The sequence below is a fragment of the Pectinophora gossypiella genome, chromosome 10 (genome assembly GCF_024362695.1).
Source record: "Pectinophora gossypiella chromosome 10, ilPecGoss1.1, whole genome shotgun sequence".
Lineage (NCBI taxonomy): Eukaryota > Metazoa > Arthropoda > Insecta > Lepidoptera > Gelechiidae > Pectinophora > Pectinophora gossypiella.
In genome coordinates this window covers 7101866-7120356 of record NC_065413.1, presented here as the reverse complement: position 1 = coordinate 7120356, position 18491 = coordinate 7101866, and the positions used below count along the sequence as shown (strand labels likewise).

Genomic DNA, 18491 nt, shown 5'->3' with positions numbered 1-18491 from the left:
ATACTTTTGCGATGGAAAATTCCACTTGATATTAACTCAGAATAATCAGATGAATCATCCCACTCAGTATTCGTTACGATGTCACTTACACCCCGTACAAGTACATACGGTAGCCATACAAGTAGGTATGGGTGTTAGTGACATCGTAACGAATATTGAAGGGGATGATTCAGACCATGATTCTGAGTTGATATCAAGTGGAATTTCCTGTCAAAAAATTCATGATTTTTTTCGTGTTTTTTTGAATTATTTTCCTATCCATACTTTTGCGACGGAAAATTCCACTTGATATCAACTCAGAATCATGGTTTGAATCATCCCTCAAAGTTTTCGTTACGATGTCACTAACACCCTGTATAATAAACTAAAATGTAACATTAATGAATTGTAATGTACATTGTATCAAAATTATGTTATTTGAAAATTATGAATTATTTTAATAAAGTAAAATTCAGTTTATCGGCTTATATATTTGTTACGAATAAGATAAACAATCTCTCATACAGTTGTAACAATCGATAGCTGCTACAAGAAAATTCCATGACAAGACGAAACGCAAAGCAACCCCTAAACTTGCCAAGATGTTTCGATTAAGTACAATTACTCAGGTAATTCTTGCTTCACACCTCTTGGTAGTCTTCCAAAATTTCGTTCTGAACATGGGTCGATATCGTCTCTAATAGTCGATTGCCAGTGAAAAAAGGCACTGGAGAGCATTGTAAAAAGCCGGCGGAGTCGATAAGGCTACTGTGAGCCCTCGTTATCTGGGGTCATAAATTACCCTGGCACCCTCGGGCTGTCTACCTCCAGGTACCTCCACGAGGATATCCCGGGAAATGAACTCACTACGTGATCCAATTGCGATTTAGGTGCATTCGATTTATATAACAGTTTATAGTAGTCACGCAACAGTAGTCTTCGGGCGATCGATTTTCAATTTTCCGTAATGGCTCTGCTTAGATAGGTAATAGTTTAAAATGTCAAGCCGTTTCTTTGTTGGTCTATAAATATAATATTGTTTTCACAATCGCCAAATGCACAACAGCAGTTTACTTAAAAGGTAAAATGACAATGGGCACTTTTGTATGAAACTTGGTCCAAGAACCTCCACTGATGAGACTTATATGTAATGAAAGCCTATGCTTTCCCTATGATTCTGGCAAAGTTCTATCAGATTCTGTCCCGGGGTTCTTTTTTTACGGCCATGTTTGTCCTGGCTAAAAATGTGATAAAATACAGTGGGAGCTAAAATCGACTCAAGATTTGTTGCTGGATAACTAAGTCTACATAAATAATTATGTATCATATTGTATATCATTTTAAAGAGGATCTTTTCCAGAATCCGAAACATAAAAAAAAAAACAAAAAAAAATCTTTTTGTAAGCGAATTATAGTCAATTTATATCTGCAGCGCCATTGTTTCTCGGTAGCTAAGTTCAAGTTTCATGCCTTTTACCCCTTCCAAAAGTATCTTACCGATTTTTTTATATTGCTTCCGGAATTTGATCTGAGTGATAATAACAAGAAAAATAAATAGACACCTCTCCGATAGAGACCGCCTAAGCTATTGCCTATTGCAAGAAATCGTCATCATTAGCAAGTCATTACGGTATTGCATATAAGCTTATCAGCAACTTGGAACTTGGTCCAAGAACCTCCACTGGTGAGACTTGCATGTAATGATAGCTTATACTTGTCCTATGATTCTGGCAAAGTTCTATCAAAGTCTGTCCTAGGGTTTTTTTACGGCCATGTTTGTCCTGAGTGTACAGTAGTGGACTGCAAAATCACCTCAGGATTTGTTGTCGAAAAACTATTTAACTAAGTCTATATACATAATTATATATCATAATGTATATCAATTTTAAAGGGGAAGGTTATCAGAATCAGAAACACAAATAAAAAAAATGCATTAAGTATGTAAACGACTTTTAGCCAACTCACGTCCGTAGCACCATTTTTCTCAGCAGCTACGTACGAGTTTCGCGCCTTTACTAAATTCTAAACATGTTACGTCTGTTGGATTATAATGACTAGCCTTTGAGTACGTTATCTTGCAATAGGTCCATAGCTTACGCGGCCTCTATCGGAATGGTATCTATTTTATTACTTCTTATTTTTTTTATTTTTTTTTCTTTGTTGTCACTTGTCAGGTTAAGAATGCAATATCAGAAGAAGGAAAAAATGATTGGGCTTCTTTGGAAAGGTTGGAAGGCGCGAAACTCGTACGTAGCTGCTGAGAAAAATGGTGCTACGGACGTGAGTTGGCTAAAAGTCGTTTACATACTTAATGCATTTTTTTTATTTGTGTTTCTGATTCTGATAACCTTCCCCTTTAAAATTGATATACATTATGATATATAATTATGTATATAGACTTAGTTAAACAGTTTTTCGACAACAAATATTGAGGTGATTTTGCAGTCCACTACTGTACACTCAGGACAAACATGGCCGTAAAAAAACCCTAGGACAGAGTTTGATAGAACTTTGCCAGAATCATAGGACAAGTATAAGCTATCATTACATGCAAGTCTCACCAGTGGAGGTTCTTGGACCAAGTTCCAAGTTGCTGATAAGCTTATATGCAATACCGCAATGACTTGCTAATTAATGATGACGATTTCTTGCAATAGGCAATAGCTTAGGCGGTCTCTATCGGAGAGGTGTCTATTTATTTTTCTTGTTATTATCACTCAGATCAAATTCCGGAAGCAATATAAAAAAAATCGGTAAGATACTTTTGGAAGGGGTAAAAGGCATGAAACTTGAACTTAGCTACCGAGAAACAATGGCGCTGCAGATATAAATTGACTATAATTCGCTTACAAAAAGATTTTTTTTTGTTTTTTTTTTTATGTTTCGGATTCTGGAAAAGATCCTCTTTAAAATGATATACAATATGATACATAATTATTTATGTAGACTTAGTTATCCAGCAACAAATCTTGAGTCGATTTTAGCTCCCGCTGTATTTTATCACATTTTTAGCCAGGACAAACATGGCCGTAAAAAAAGAACCCCGGGACAGAATCTGATAGAACTTTGCCAGATTCATAGAGAAAGCATAAGCTTTCATTACATATAAGTCTCATCAGTGGAGGTTCTTGGACCAGATTCGCCCATTCTCCTTTCTAAAATACAAGAACCTATAATAAGTAAATTGTCAATACCAAATACACATATAACCCGCAACTTTGAAACTAAATAAAGTAAACTTCCGACACTATCACCAAGTTACATATCTCATGCTTCAGTTTCCAAAATACGATACGTATATCGAGTATTTGTTTACGTATTAAAGTTGGACAATAAATCGTTCGGTTTCCGGCAGCCGTGTGCGACCACATTTGACAGGCTAATACATATTGATACAATAGGTTGGAATAATCTGCGCATGACTATGAAATATCTTGGCTCTATCATCTGACGCTCTTATGTCCTGAAACGCAAGGCTTGGAATTGTAATGAGAGGGTCTGTGTCAAGTGCAAATTTAGCGTGGTTCTATGTGAGTTTTGACAAATATCTGCAGGTGACGGCCCGCGGTTTCCCTGGCGGATGCGTCTGACATATTGCTTTGATAGCGGTTGCGGTACAATGCGAGAACCATAAATTATAAACAACCATCGACGTCCATTGTATTATTGTGTTCTGAGTTATTCGCCGAAACCTGCACTTTAGCAAATAATGTTGTACAATAGACCTACGTTACTATGTTTACCATAGCCTTAGTACCTAAGTAGTAAAACAACATTGTGTCCAAAAAACAACCGCTGTCTGACTGTCTGTATGTTGATCGTGGAATTCATAATTTATTTTCCCATCGAAAAATAAATTTAAATTTTTACCCCTTTTTGTCGACCAATTTATCATGGCAACCGTAGAACAAAAAGTCACGAACCAAAGTCGTAGATAAGAGAATTACTCCAAGTTTCTACTTCGCGAATTAAAGGTAATAAACCAATTAAGCCGGAACGAGGAGAATTTTCTTCCGTCCCAACTTCCTACTTCCTAAGTCGTACCATTTGTTTTTATGCGTCTAATGAGACCTGACATCCGAGGGGGCTGCAGCTATCGATCCAATTTCACAAGTGCATTTTGAAATTAAACCGTTTTATTGAAAATGGCAAAGATTTCAACAAAATCCGCTTGGATTTGCAAAATGCTCAATGAGTGGGTTCAGTGAGAAAAAGTATTTTTGGAATTTTTCCAAGTATAAATAACAGCTTTTATAATAACTATTACTTGCTTACATCTTATGAATATATCTAAGAATCTATCACAGGCGATACATTGGGGATGAATGCGTCAATTCCAAGGTGGCTTTTCGACCCGACGGGCGAGAATAATTGGATCACATCCTGATCAAATTACCAACTCCTTGGATATTTTCCATCTCCGCGCACACGCCGAGAAAATCCCATTTCCACTGAAATCACCGACTATAATGGAATGTCATTAGTGTATACTTGTTATACATTCGTGGATCAGATGGTCCGCCATCAATCTATCTTGTTAGAGGAAGTAGCGTACGAAATTTGAATTTACGCTCTAATAACTACAATTCCGGTTGTAATTCCTACCTTTCCTAAGAAATTAGACATAAATATTTTCCCGAAGACCCCCAAATTAGAATATACAGAAGCAATTCAACGAGAATACTTATTGGAAAACTGTCCTGAGTGTAATGAAAACTCTAAAGTATAATTCATGAAGTACTTCCGTAGCTCATTACTGCCAAACGTGAGAACACATATAGACTTGTACGTTCCCACCTAAACACGATAAACGTTTATAGCTTCTACTTACCGTAGTAGGTCTAGGTGTCCACAATTAACTACTCTTTAATATATGAGTCGTAAACCACACTTATCAGCGTACACAAGCGAAACCTGGTTCATAAAGCGAGATAGTAAAGTCCCATTATAAAGATCTTCTTTCTACTAATTTATGGTTGAGGCTACGGCCTCTCCCTAATCCGTACTTATTAAGGATAATGGGGAACCAATGAACAAGTTTCGTCCTTTATCTCCGACCATAAATATCGGCTGCCGGTAGCCTGAGGTGTCGAAAGTGCAATTTAATGGCGCCTTTATTACACTTTCAAGCAATAACTTTATTGTAAACGAATTTTGTTTGAGTAACGACGTAAGGTTTATTGAGTTTTACGAGAAAACGATTTACATAGATTCGATGTGAAGTTAAACGTAATTGCTGTCTTTTTATGAGTTTCCCAAAGTTTGCTAAGGATCTTCAACTCGTTAAAATTTCCGTAACTAAAACATGTAGCTAGCAGCTTTTAAAACTTCTGGAAGTTTCGTCGCTCCGCCTCCCGCTATTTACATTGTTATCAGCGCCGAAATTTTGTTGTAAAATACCTTCGGCGTTATCGTCACTATCAGCTTTAGAAAGACTGTCATCAGCTTCATACAAGTTTTTCCCATTTCCAGTAGTGTCAGACATATCGATTGGCGTATCGCGTAACGTCCCAGGTCGCTGCATTGTCACCCTCGTGCCCTCGGGAGATCGTCTGGCGCTAATAGTGAAACAGTGTACAGCCGTGGCAGATCCTGTCACTTCTCATTTGCCAAAATTGTGAGATATAAGAGCTTGACTAATAAATAAATACAACGGGAGAGCAAACTCACTAAAACGACAATGAGAACACATGTTCCAAAAAGAGAACTGAAATTCGTATGAATTTATTTATGTAATAAATTATTTTTATATTTTCTTTTTTAATTATCCGCAGTGGAGTAGTATAGTGAAGTAAGTATGCTCCAGGCTACCTCCGGTTGATTATGGGGAAAGCATGTGCCCAGCAATGCCACGCATGTATGCTGCTTATGTTTTGTAAGGTAGGTATTGTTAGGTAGGTAATAATATTTTCCGAAAGTATCCGAAACTATAATCATTATTTCGGTTTTTGGGCAAGAATAATTAATGTACACGTTAAAAGGAACAATTTTGAACCCTAGATAACAAAATCCTTATAATATTTTATGTATCTACCATTATTCAATGCGGTCGGATTTTAAGGCTACAGGGTAGTATTTGATTTTGTTTATGTTATGTGGTGCCGGGGGCACAATATCGTTGAGTTATTGCCGGCCATCCCCTGTGTCCACCCAGGTGCGGGTTAGCCACGGAAGGGCCGATTTATTACTAATTTTACAACGTCCTTACCGCCATATTGTTATATATTTCCCAAATAAAATACAATGAATAAAACAATGTTGCCTACTCACAGTAGTTTATATATCTATTGTTTTGTGTACTGTCCTGTGTGTGTTATTGTCTTCAGGACGGCTAATTTGTTAGTAATTTATAACTTTATTTATATCTGCTACTGTTAAAATTAATTATAATCACGTTTCTATAATTTGCGTGGTTAGGTACATTACGATCCTCACTAAATTTACCGGTGGAAGCTTAAGGAAACCAAGGTAGCCTTCGAGATTCTTCAACTACACATTGATCCGTTATAATATATTTCAAATAAGTGTCCATAGATTGTTAACCTGACGGCACGTGCGGTTTCAAACAAAGATAGATAGTTATTCAATATCGTCATTAGAAAGGCGCGCGCAAAACCATTTGAAACGCTCACCTGTCCCAAGTTAAATGTGTCTTTATGACAAGCCAGTCATAAGGAAGTTACTTTATGACACTTTGAGAATGCTAAGTTATGGCTAAGTCTTCAAAACGATTCCGCAAAGTACGAGTGTAGGTACTTATTTATACAACTTGGTACTGTAATGCCAAAGCTAGCGTCGTCGTAATGATGGGCAGGAACAATAGCAATAACAATAGACCCTCCTTAATGCGTAAAGATAACATATCTACGTAAACATCCGCACATTATCCAGGACATTTGCAAAACTGTCTTTCACCTCCGCACTTATGGTTCTGTCTGTGGCGTCTCTAGTAATGACTGTTATCCGTTTTTACGGGACATCTTTTTTCCACACACCGCATTCAACAAGAATAGTTTACTATCTTCGTCATAATAACTGTCATTAATAAAGCTTTGAATAAGGTGTTTTACTTATCAAACAACGTATAACGTAAAAATTATGGATCTATAATTATAATAAGACCATAATTACTTTAAGTACAGATTTTTTTAAATTACATTACATTTCGAAGCTCATACCTGGCGCACATCGAAATAAGAGAACGAATTTCCATAATTAGTCCCGTTACCACCGGAATAAACGCCCCAACCCTAGTCCTGACCAGCCGCCGCAAATGTCTACAATTCACTTAAAGGTACGGTATTCATTCCCCCGAGTTCATTGTTACTGCCTAGGTAGCAATATCAGGTAATATGTGCCGGTGGTAATGAAAGTAAATCTCCACTATTTGTCAAGCGGAGTAGCCGGGAGCTGGCCAAGGGATGTGGAAGACTAGGTCCGATTGGTTTCGGGCCAGAAGACAGTTTTAACTCTTCTGGTTTTAGTAAGAATTTTAAATTCTACAGATCTTTTATTACTGTTATGTACCTTACAGTTTATATAAATAGATCTGTTACATCAAGTTCACAATATTCACCCCCGCCCCCCCCCCATTAAAGTAATGATGATGCCGAAAGGTTTTTAATGTATTTTGAGAAAGGATCTTTCCGAACTCCACCTTATCAAAACTCGAACCAAGTTAAAAGTTCTCAACAAACATTCGTCTCATAATTCTTGAACTTGGAATCCTTATTAAATAATGTTTTCTCTCTCAGAATGCTCTTTACTCCTTGTTGGAAAGGCTTTGCGAAGGTTTTTCCAAGAGAAAAGGTCGCGTTTACGACGCATATTGTGCAAGTTTTTGCTGACAAGAGAAGGGATTTCTTTGGATTTTGTTCTTTGTGATGTGGGTCGAACTCCACTTTTGTTTACGTAGCCCTTACCTTAGTAAATTGTACTGTTATTACTAGACTAGTGTTAAAGCATATTTCACTATTTTGACATAAAACCATTTGTTCGTTTTATAATCCAAAGCCCGAGGCTTAGCTACTGTTTATCTATCGTTGTTACAAATAAAACAGAAATTCAAGCTAGCGCAGCGTTGACACTATGGTGAAATCGTTTAGTAACCGGTAATATCTAGATTAATGTAAGGAAGTACCTAGGTAGATTGATTTTAAAGTTATTGTAGAAATACTAAACGTTTAGCTCAAGCAACTACATACTTTTGAACAACATTTGTTCCAATATTCAGAAGCAAATTGTAACGCTTAAATAACTTGCAAATTTCCGTGAAACTTAAAAACACAGTACCACGGCACTGTAAAAATCACATTTTTGTCTGTACACTTTTAAGCCATAATAAGGGGAGTAAGAGTTGTAACTAGCTAACTAACTATTTAATACTTACCACTCCTCGCGGGTAATAACTAAAGTAAGCTAATATAGAATTGGTAATATTGCCTAATCTTTAATATTCCGGATTCAAAATTTAATATCTAAAGAGAATATTTGACACGCTCCGTAATAAAGAAGATTTAAAGAATAATAAAAATATCGTATCGTGTGTAGCAGTTTCCAGTTGAGTATATTTTTAATATCAACTGAGATCTTCCCCAAACAAGGACATACAGAGCTAATGTTTATACGAAGCACTAAGCTGAGACGCCGGGGATATTACAAGTCTCGCAATAAAGGGGAGAGGGGGTGACACCTGGCTATATGAGGGGACCAAAATACAGCATTACAGTTAGGTATGTCTATTACAAACGTGACCAACGTTATGACGTCATGAATTTTATCATTTCCCTGATTTATTCATTTGTTTTTGCGGGTGTTTTTGAGCCTTTTTCTTTTTTATGTGGCAACCCTAATTGAACACGTTGTCATTTTCTCTAATAAAATGTGACAGAATTCTAAACAAATTGTGAAAGTAGTCGAATCAGGTTACCATTTATATGTTTTAAGTATTATTTATTACATTTATGTTCTGGATAGAAGATCGAAAACATCTCTCTAATGGCTTCTTGCTAACGAATATTCTAGAGAACTCGTAAAATAGAAAATTATGGTTTTTAGAAGCTGGTAGAACATAACTTTCCACCAACTTTGTAATCAGACTTTTTATTATTGAGCATGCGAATACATCCTGCTTAAACATGGTTCGTAGCGTCGGAAGGCCTTTAAAATCCCAAGCCAAGTCTGTTGATGTTACAAAATATTCTCTTCCTGAACGTCTAAGTGAAAGCGAATTGCAAATTGAGCTCATTTGATTCCAGGCTTCGTTGTAAGCTGCAAATTTTGTAGAAATTCACGAGAAGGCCTTGTGAGCGCTACTCTGGCACCACCACAGACGTGATTGTATTGTTTGTAATGACTAATAAAATTCAAAGCTCTTTAAAGCCTTAAATTCCGTCCTGTTAAATTACTTTATCTTTTGTTTCTTCATCGCAAAGTCAGTAAATACATATACATACATAGGTAGATACATAAGATCACACCTATTTCCCATTGGGGTAGACAGCGTCCACGAAATTCCACTTACGATCCTGATCTGATCCTATGATCCTATTATGATCCTGACACATCACTTTCGTCCACTCTCATCAAAGACTTCATGCATGCTTGGCGGTTTACTCTTGATCTAAAGCCGAGGTTCGCGCCCAACTGGGCACCCTCAGGCCTTCAGCGCTCCCCATTTATCCAGCCAAATAGTTAATGCCATCTGCGGCAAATCTACAATAAGTCACGTCAAAAAAACTCTTGATCTGTGACCTTTCTTTAAAACATCCTGGTTTTGATCGCGGTATGTACGCCTAAGCTTAAATAATAAAAAAAATATATATATTGTACTTAGTACATAATCATGCTTAATATAATACGAACCGAAATGATGACAAAACTGCTCCATTAAAGAAAGCATATACGCTCTATAATAAATCAAAAATAAATTGTGATTCGCAAAGCAAATCAATAAGCTTGATTGACTAGCGTTAGTCACTCGAATCACTCATTGATGTTCTGTTAAATGGGATGGAAGTACTTATAGCTATATTAACTTTTCTTATTATTGATAAACATTATTTTTGATTTAGAAAAGATCTTACTATCACTTATACCGAGTGTAAAAACGCTTGAACACACACCTAAAAAATATTTACCTTATTGATTGTTGGTAGGTACCAACTTCTTCTAACGTGTGGGTTGTGACTTAGATTACTAACCTCAACAACCCTGGTACCAACTAGCATATCGTTTCATTTCAGGGTCTATCTACAGTTATTCACACGAGGTCCTCAGAGCACAAGTCAAGTAAACGGTCCGTTACGTCATACTCCGCTTCGGGGATTAGATTGAAATTGAATGCCATTTTCTAAAAGAAAATGGAAATTTTCAACAAAAATTCACTGAAAAGCGCAAATATAAATTATCTGAAAAATAACTTTTTAGGGAAACGAGCGGCCATAACTAATGCGTCAGTAATATTTTGGAGTGTTTCAGACACCTGTTATGAGAGTATTAAAATTATTATACGCCGAGGCCGTGCCTTATAAACCTGAGACGAATAAAGAAAAAATTTATCTGTCAGGGCTTCGGTGACCACACTTTCTAATTTATAAGAGGCTTTTATTTCAATGTTGCATCTACAACCAATTATTTATTTAAGCGCAAGAATAGAAGCTATAGATTAAATTAAATTTATTACGGAACATAGATCATATCCCGTATCTATAGACGATCAATGCTTGCAATAAATTAAGGTGTTGTTTTGACTAACAGGTAATTTATTGTTTAGGAATTACGTAATTAAAATACCTTCGCAAGTACGTTGCAAGGCGAATTCATTAACTTTTTAGTATTGTTTAACTAATATGAAAAACAGAATAGAATTGGATCCTAGTCTAAGGTAAGTAAAACCATTTATGTCATTGATATTATTTTAGGTTTTTATTTTCCAACAAGATTGGTTATTTAAGCGACATGCGAGTATCATGAACGTGAGAGTTGAAGCATTCGCCGTATCCGAAATCAGCAGGATCACATCATCATCACGTCACTTTACAGCGTTGGCAGGATCCTTTTATCTAATGCTACTAAAATACAACCATTCTTTGGATTACCCTTCGTTAACCCAGGTAAAAATTTTCTTTCTCATCGGGTTATTTTCAAATATTTTTTTCAAAAATGGAGCCTGTAATCATGGTTGCCATAGTGCCTAATACCCGCTCTCTCGACGGCACGTCATAAAGAGGAAATTGCCTTCCTAGTTGAATTCATCCGCCGACGAAACCGAGCGCTACCTTCCGTAATAACATAGCGAGTTTCCCTGCATTTTCGTGGGGGTACGAACAAAGAGAAAGTGTCTAATAGTTATGCTGCTACGTAAGAATACAGTCAGTAAACTAACATAGTGTACAGCCATATTAGGACAAGGGGTTGCTTAGGTATGTTAGAGCACTGACTGTACTTAGTAGCAATATATTAGAAGAATAATTTACAGCTGTTACACAAAACATTTACAACAGCAATAATTGATGATAATCTATTGATTATCACAAAGCACAAAGTACAAATAAAGTTGAAATAATATCTGCTTAATCAAAAGTAAATTAAAATAAGAAATTATGGTACAAACCTAAAACTTGCAAATAGCTATCCTAGCAAGCTTATCATACAAACAAGACTAAAATCAAAATAATAAATAATATAATACGCCTTTAAAGAAACATCTTTAGGTAAAAACTTTTCTTGCATTGTTACTTTTACTCTTCGAAAGCCGAGAAAGACGTTTGAGCATTTTAGTCTGTAGAGAGTCTGAAGCGAGTGCGCGAATCCTAACAGTGTAATATGTCTTGGGGTGGCAATTGCTAGGGTTTTTACTAATTAAACTCCGGGGCAGTTATAGAACGATGATATCTTTGAACAGGAAGAGAGAGTCACAGAAACGTGTTACTACCTTACGAATCATCATCACTAATTTAAGAACCACGCTCTTGTCGGTGTAGCATTTTCCATTTTTGTCTATTAAAGCCCAAATCTTTCACTTCCTTATAAGACACGACGTTGGCCTTCTCTTTAATATGTTCCATGTAAGCTCTTTTGGGTCTCCTTCAGAAAGGGGAAACCCTTCCTCTCTTTACTTGTAGCTTTCCTTCTATTATACAAACATACATACATAAACTCACGCCCATTTCTCTCCGGGGTAAGCTGAGACTATTGAATTCCATTTGGTTCGATCCTGACACACCTCTATTATGTTTTTAATAAATTAATCGTGTCTTAAATTAAGTGTCCAATCATCTTGCCTTTTCTGTCCTCAATAACTCTCAATATTTGCCTCTTTTCTCTTACTCTTACTAGCACTTCCTCATTAGTAACCCTTTCTCTCCTTACGAATAATTATTATGAAAAATATATTTTAATTGGTGTTGCCAACAGCGACGCGGTATAAAGACGACTAGAGATATTTGGCGAACATCTTACTTGCCTTCCCAATATAGGTGCTAACAAATCTCACCGGGAAATAACGTAAATACAACCACAACCTCAAACTCAAACTTGGTTAAGTATTTTGTAGATAGAAAATAAAAGTAAAATGTAGAAAAATATTTTCAAAACAACTAAACGACGTTTTCAATACTTACGAATATTTGCAACATACTAGCCAATACTGAGTAAGTATATAAAAAAATATCTGTAGAATCTAAACATCGCATCCCAAACATATATACCTAAATCAAGAGTCAAGGGTATTCTAAATGTTTAAGTTAGTAATGCTAGTAACATAAAACATATGTGAAACCTACTGCCTAAACTTCCATAACATCATTTAATATTTTTCATATTAAACAAAATTAATTTAGTAAAAATTGATGTTTTCATAATTATATTATACTTACTCGGCGACATCACGCATACTTGTTCGTCGCCGCATCTGCCGGCCATAAGTTAACAAAATTATAAATTTTATGACATTATAATTATGAAAAACTGGCAATTCACGAATATATTAAGAGAGAACATTATAAAACATAATGATGAAGTTATTTATAAGTGGTTCGAAATGAAAGTTGTGGTTGGAGTGTGTCCCCGCGGCGGGGCGCCACCGGCGACATGAAAGCATCCCCGCAGCGACGTCAGATTAACGACATTTCACTAACAAATTAATTATACTTACCCGTATATAAAAGCTTTTAGATAAATAGTCAACTTAAATCACCCCTGATATCATTTGTCTGTTTGTTTACTTAAACAGTGCACCGGCAAATCTCTATTTAACACCAGTTCTTTTACTACAAAATGTTTTGTTCAAAAACGTGACATTGAAAATCTTCCATTTCTACCACAATAGAAAAAGATAACGAACACACACAATCGGACTAAAGAATTGAAATATTTTATAGCTTACCATTACGTATGTTTAAATATTGAATAAAAATACGGTTTTCATAAATATCATCCGCGCCGTTAGTGGACAATAACATAAATGGAACATACGGTATGGCAGCATGCACCCGTCCGCTTTCATACAGCGACCAATAATTCACTTACCCAATGAACCACATGCAGCGCATACTACCACTCGCCAGATTGAATTGGGACTGGGAAACGTATAAATGTTCGTGTAAACTCCCACTGTGAGCACACCAAAACGAAAGAATGAAATTTTGACAGCCAAACGTGGCGTCTGCCTCCTACACGAATTTCCGCTCGATATTTTTGATAGTGCAACCGTCTAAGTCTCGCTTTAGCTAAGTTTCAGAATATCAACCCGACACATCGCTCGGTTGCTTCTCCAATATTCACTGTGAATACGTAATATCCTATATAATTTTAAATGTAGATCCACACTGTTATTGCTATTAAGTTATTGCAACTAAATTATCTATACTTATAATAAATCTGTAGAGAGGTCAATTCTGTACATTAAATATTTTTTCAAAATAACTATCAGGGGGTGATAAGTGATCGATACTGATGCCAAAAATGCAATCAGTAAAATTTTTGTCTGTCTGTCTGTCTGTCTGTCTGTCTGTCTGTCTGTCTGTATGTTCCTTATAGAAACAAAAACTACTGGACGGATTTTAATGAAACTTGGTACAATTATTCTTCACACTCCTGGACAGGTCATAGTATACTTTTCATCACGCTACAATCAATAGGAGCAGAGTAGTGAAGGGAAATCCTTTTGTATGAAAAATCTAAACCACTCAAGTTAGACGTTTGAAATTTGGCATGCAGATACCTTAGATACCGTAGAGGTGCACTAAGAAAGGAATTCCCGAAATTCCTACGGGAACGGGAATTAGCGGGAAAATCCTTTTGTATGAAAAATCTAAACCACTCAAGTTAGACTTTTGAAATTTGGCATGCAGGTACCTTAGATAACGTAGAGGTGCACTAAGAAAGGAATTCCCGAAATTCCCACGGGAACGGGAATTAGCGGAAAAATATTTTTGTATGAAAAATCTAAACCATTCAAGTTAGATGTTTGAAATTTGGCATGCAGATACCTTAGATACCGTAGAGGTGCACTAAGAAAGGAATTCCCGAAATTCCTACGGGAACGGGAATTAGCGGGAAAATCCTTTTGTATGAAAAATCTAAACCACTCAAGTTAGACTTTTGAAATTTGGCATGCAGGTACCTTAGATAACGTAGAGGTGCACTAAGAAAGGAATTCCCGAAATTCCCACGGGAACGGGAATTAGCGGAAAAATATTTTTGTATGAAAAATCTAAACCATTCAAGTTAGATGTTTGAAATTTGTCATGCAGATACCTTAGATACCGTAGAGGTGTACTAAGAAAGGAATTCCCGAAATTCCCACGGGAACGGGAATTAGCGGGAAAATCCTTTTGTATGAAAAATCTAAACCACTCAAGTTAGACGTTTGAAATTTGGCATGCAGGTACCATAGGTACCGTAGAGGTGCACTAAGAAAGGAATTCCCAAAATTCTCACGGGAACGGGAATTAGCGGGAAATACCTTTTGTATGAAAAATCTAAACCACTCAAGTTAGACATTTGAAATTTAGCATGCAGATACCTTAGGTACCGTGGAGGTGCACTAAGAAAGGAATTCCCGAAATTCTCACGAGAACGGGAATTAGCGGGAAAATCCTTTTGTATGAAAAATCTAAACCGCTTAAGTTAGACGCTTGAAATTTGGCATGCAGGTACCTTAGTTAACTTAAACCTTAGTTGCAACAGGATATTGCAAAATTCCCACGGAAACGGGAGTTAGCGGGAAAAAAACATTTGTATGAAAAAATCGAAACCGCGTAAGATAGATGTTTTCAATTCAATTCAATTAAATTATTTATTGCATTCCATGTAGTACAATGGGGTGTTACATAGGCATAGGAACTAAAACATGGACCCTGTAGGGCACAGCAACGTTGAAGGGAAGAGAGGAAGTGTGTATTAAAATTAAAACTCAATGAACAATCAATTAAAAAAAAATCAATTCAATCAATTGATTCAATCTAGCATGCATGCATACCTTAGTAAATATAAAGTTTATTTTTGGCTGTATTTTGAAAAATGGGAGTTATTGGGAAAAAAATTGTATGAAAAAATCTAAACTGCATAAGTTAGATGCTTGAAATTTGATATGCACTCCCACACACACAAAGATCTCTCTCTTATATAACAGCCACGCGGACGAAGTCGCGGGCAAAAGCTATACTTATAATAAATCTGTAGAGAGGTCAATTCTGTACATTAAATATTTTTTCAAAATAACTATCAGGGGGTGATAAGTGATCGATACTGATGCCAAAAATGCAATCAGTAAAATTTTTGTCTGTCTGTCTGTCTGTCTGTCTGTCTGTCTGTCTGTCTGTCTGTCTGTCTGTATGTTCCTTATAGAAACAAAAACTACTGGACGGATTTTAATGAAACTTGGTACAATTATTCTTCACACTCCTGGACAGGTCATAGTATACTTTTCATCACGCTACAATCAATAGGAGCAGAGTAGTGAAGGGAAATCCTTTTGTATGAAAAATCTAAACCACTCAAGTTAGACGTTTGAAATTTGGCATGCAGATACCTTAGATACCGTAGAGGTGCACTAAGAAAGGAATTCCCGAAATTCCTACGGGAACGGGAATTAGCGGGAAAATCCTTTTGTATGAAAAATCTAAACCACTCAAGTTAGACTTTTGAAATTTGGCATGCAGGTACCTTAGATAACGTAGAGGTGCACTAAGAAAGGAATTCCCGAAATTCCCACGGGAACGGGAATTAGCGGAAAAATATTTTTGTATGAAAAATCTAAACCATTCAAGTTAGATGTTTGAAATTTGGCATGCAGATACCTTAGATACCGTAGAGGTGCACTAAGAAAGGAATTCCCGAAATTCCTACGGGAACGGGAATTAGCGGGAAAATCCTTTTGTATGAAAAATCTAAACCACTCAAGTTAGACTTTTGAAATTTGGCATGCAGGTACCTTAGATAACGTAGAGGTGCACTAAGAAAGGAATTCCCGAAATTCCCACGGGAACGGGAATTAGCGGAAAAATATTTTTGTATGAAAAATCTAAACCATTCAAGTTAGATGTTTGAAATTTGTCATGCAGATACCTTAGATACCGTAGAGGTGTACTAAGAAAGGAATTCCCGAAATTCCCACGGGAACGGGAATTAGCGGGAAAATCCTTTTGTATGAAAAATCTAAACCACTCAAGTTAGACGTTTGAAATTTGGCATGCAGGTACCATAGGTACCGTAGAGGTGCACTAAGAAAGGAATTCCCAAAATTCTCACGGGAACGGGAATTAGCGGGAAATACCTTTTGTATGAAAAATCTAAACCACTCAAGTTAGACATTTGAAATTTAGCATGCAGATACCTTAGGTACCGTGGAGGTGCACTAAGAAAGGAATTCCCGAAATTCTCACGAGAACGGGAATTAGCGGGAAAATCCTTTTGTATGAAAAATCTAAACCGCTTAAGTTAGACGCTTGAAATTTGGCATGCAGGTACCTTAGTTAACTTAAACCTTAGTTGCAACAGGATATTGCAAAATTCCCACGGAAACGGGAGTTAGCGGGAAAAAAACATTTGTATGAAAAAATCGAAACCGCGTAAGATAGATGTTTTCAATTCAATTCAATTAAATTATTTATTGCATTCCATGTAGTACAATGGGGTGTTACATAGGCATAGGAACTAAAACATGGACCCTGTAGGGCACAGCAACGTTGAAGGGAAGAGAGGAAGTGTGTATTAAAATTAAAACTCAATGAACAATCAATTAAAAAAAAATCAATTCAATCAATTGATTCAATCTAGCATGCATGCATACCTTAGTAAATATAAAGTTTATTTTTGGCTGTATTTTGAAAAATGGGAGTTATTGGGAAAAAAATTGTATGAAAAAATCTAAACTGCATAAGTTAGATGCTTGAAATTTGATATGCACTCCCACACACACAAAGATCTCTCTCTTATATAACAGCCACGCGGACGAAGTCGCGGGCAAAAGCTAGTTCTTAATATTAGCCTTAGTAGTAGAACCGGCTAATAATATTCCGTTACGAGCCGACACAATGTTGTAATCGTGTAACATCTTGCTAATGTCATCATGCACACATTAAGTATGCACGACGATTGAAGGCATAACAACACCAACGATCTCTGTAATCTGTCGAGTTAATATTCAAATCGATATCGAATCAGATAAAACACCGATGAAGTACGCACATTAAAATAGAACACGTCCGAACAAGAACATAGGCTATTCGTGACGCGACATAAACACATTTTGTTGTGCACTTTACGACATAAGACCGACGTTCTACCGCATTCTAAAGCTACGTGTAGACATATTAAGGTTCACACAAAGTCAACAAAGATCACACAAAAGACGCGTTTCAGCACAATCCCGAACAATGTTGTTTCACGTTCATTCACAACATGAACAAGCCTTTACGGCGGGAATCAGAGAATTTCCCTCGAGTGCAGTAAAAAGCTCTCTGTCAGACGACAACGGCAGTTCGATCCGCAGTTGATGCGTCGGACAACGCGCCCCGACACTTCCCGTCAAATATACACAGAACCGCCCCGCTCAAATAACCTTTGCTTTTTATGAGAAGGACCAACTTTTCTAATATAAAGCCTAGGCATTCGTAAGAAGATATCAATATCAGGATTACTCGGTTTTTCTACCCCGTAAAAGAATGCTCTGCAAAATGGACTCATTTCGAAATATTCTCATTACGGGGGCGGAATCTTTTTTACTTTACGCGCTGAGGGCTTTCCCCCTTTCTTGTTCAGTCAAGTATTGCGAAGTTTTTCCTCTTCCTCATCGGCAGCGAGGGAAAATGACCAATAAGAAACGTCACAATGATGGCAATCTGCTCTCGCCGGCGTCAAGCGCTTTAATTAAACTCAAAATGAGATATTAAAGCGGAGATGAGAACTTATTCAAACTATGCGCTCTCTGGAATATTTTTATAACAGATACATTTTACAATCTTTTTAGGGGAACAGTTAAATACAATATTACACGCCTTGTTGAC

General features: G+C 36.6%; 1 long non-coding RNA gene across 1 annotated transcript; it reads left to right on the top strand.

Annotated features, from left to right (window-relative positions):
- Window positions 1-13917: 13917 nt before the first annotated feature.
- LOC126370353 (uncharacterized) lies at window positions 13918-16627 on the top strand. The gene is made up of 3 exons (XR_007566869.1): window positions 13918-14219; window positions 14756-14869; window positions 16548-16627. It is a non-coding gene; the product is annotated as an uncharacterized LOC126370353 (long non-coding RNA).
- The last annotated feature ends 1864 nt before the right edge of the window (window positions 16628-18491 follow it).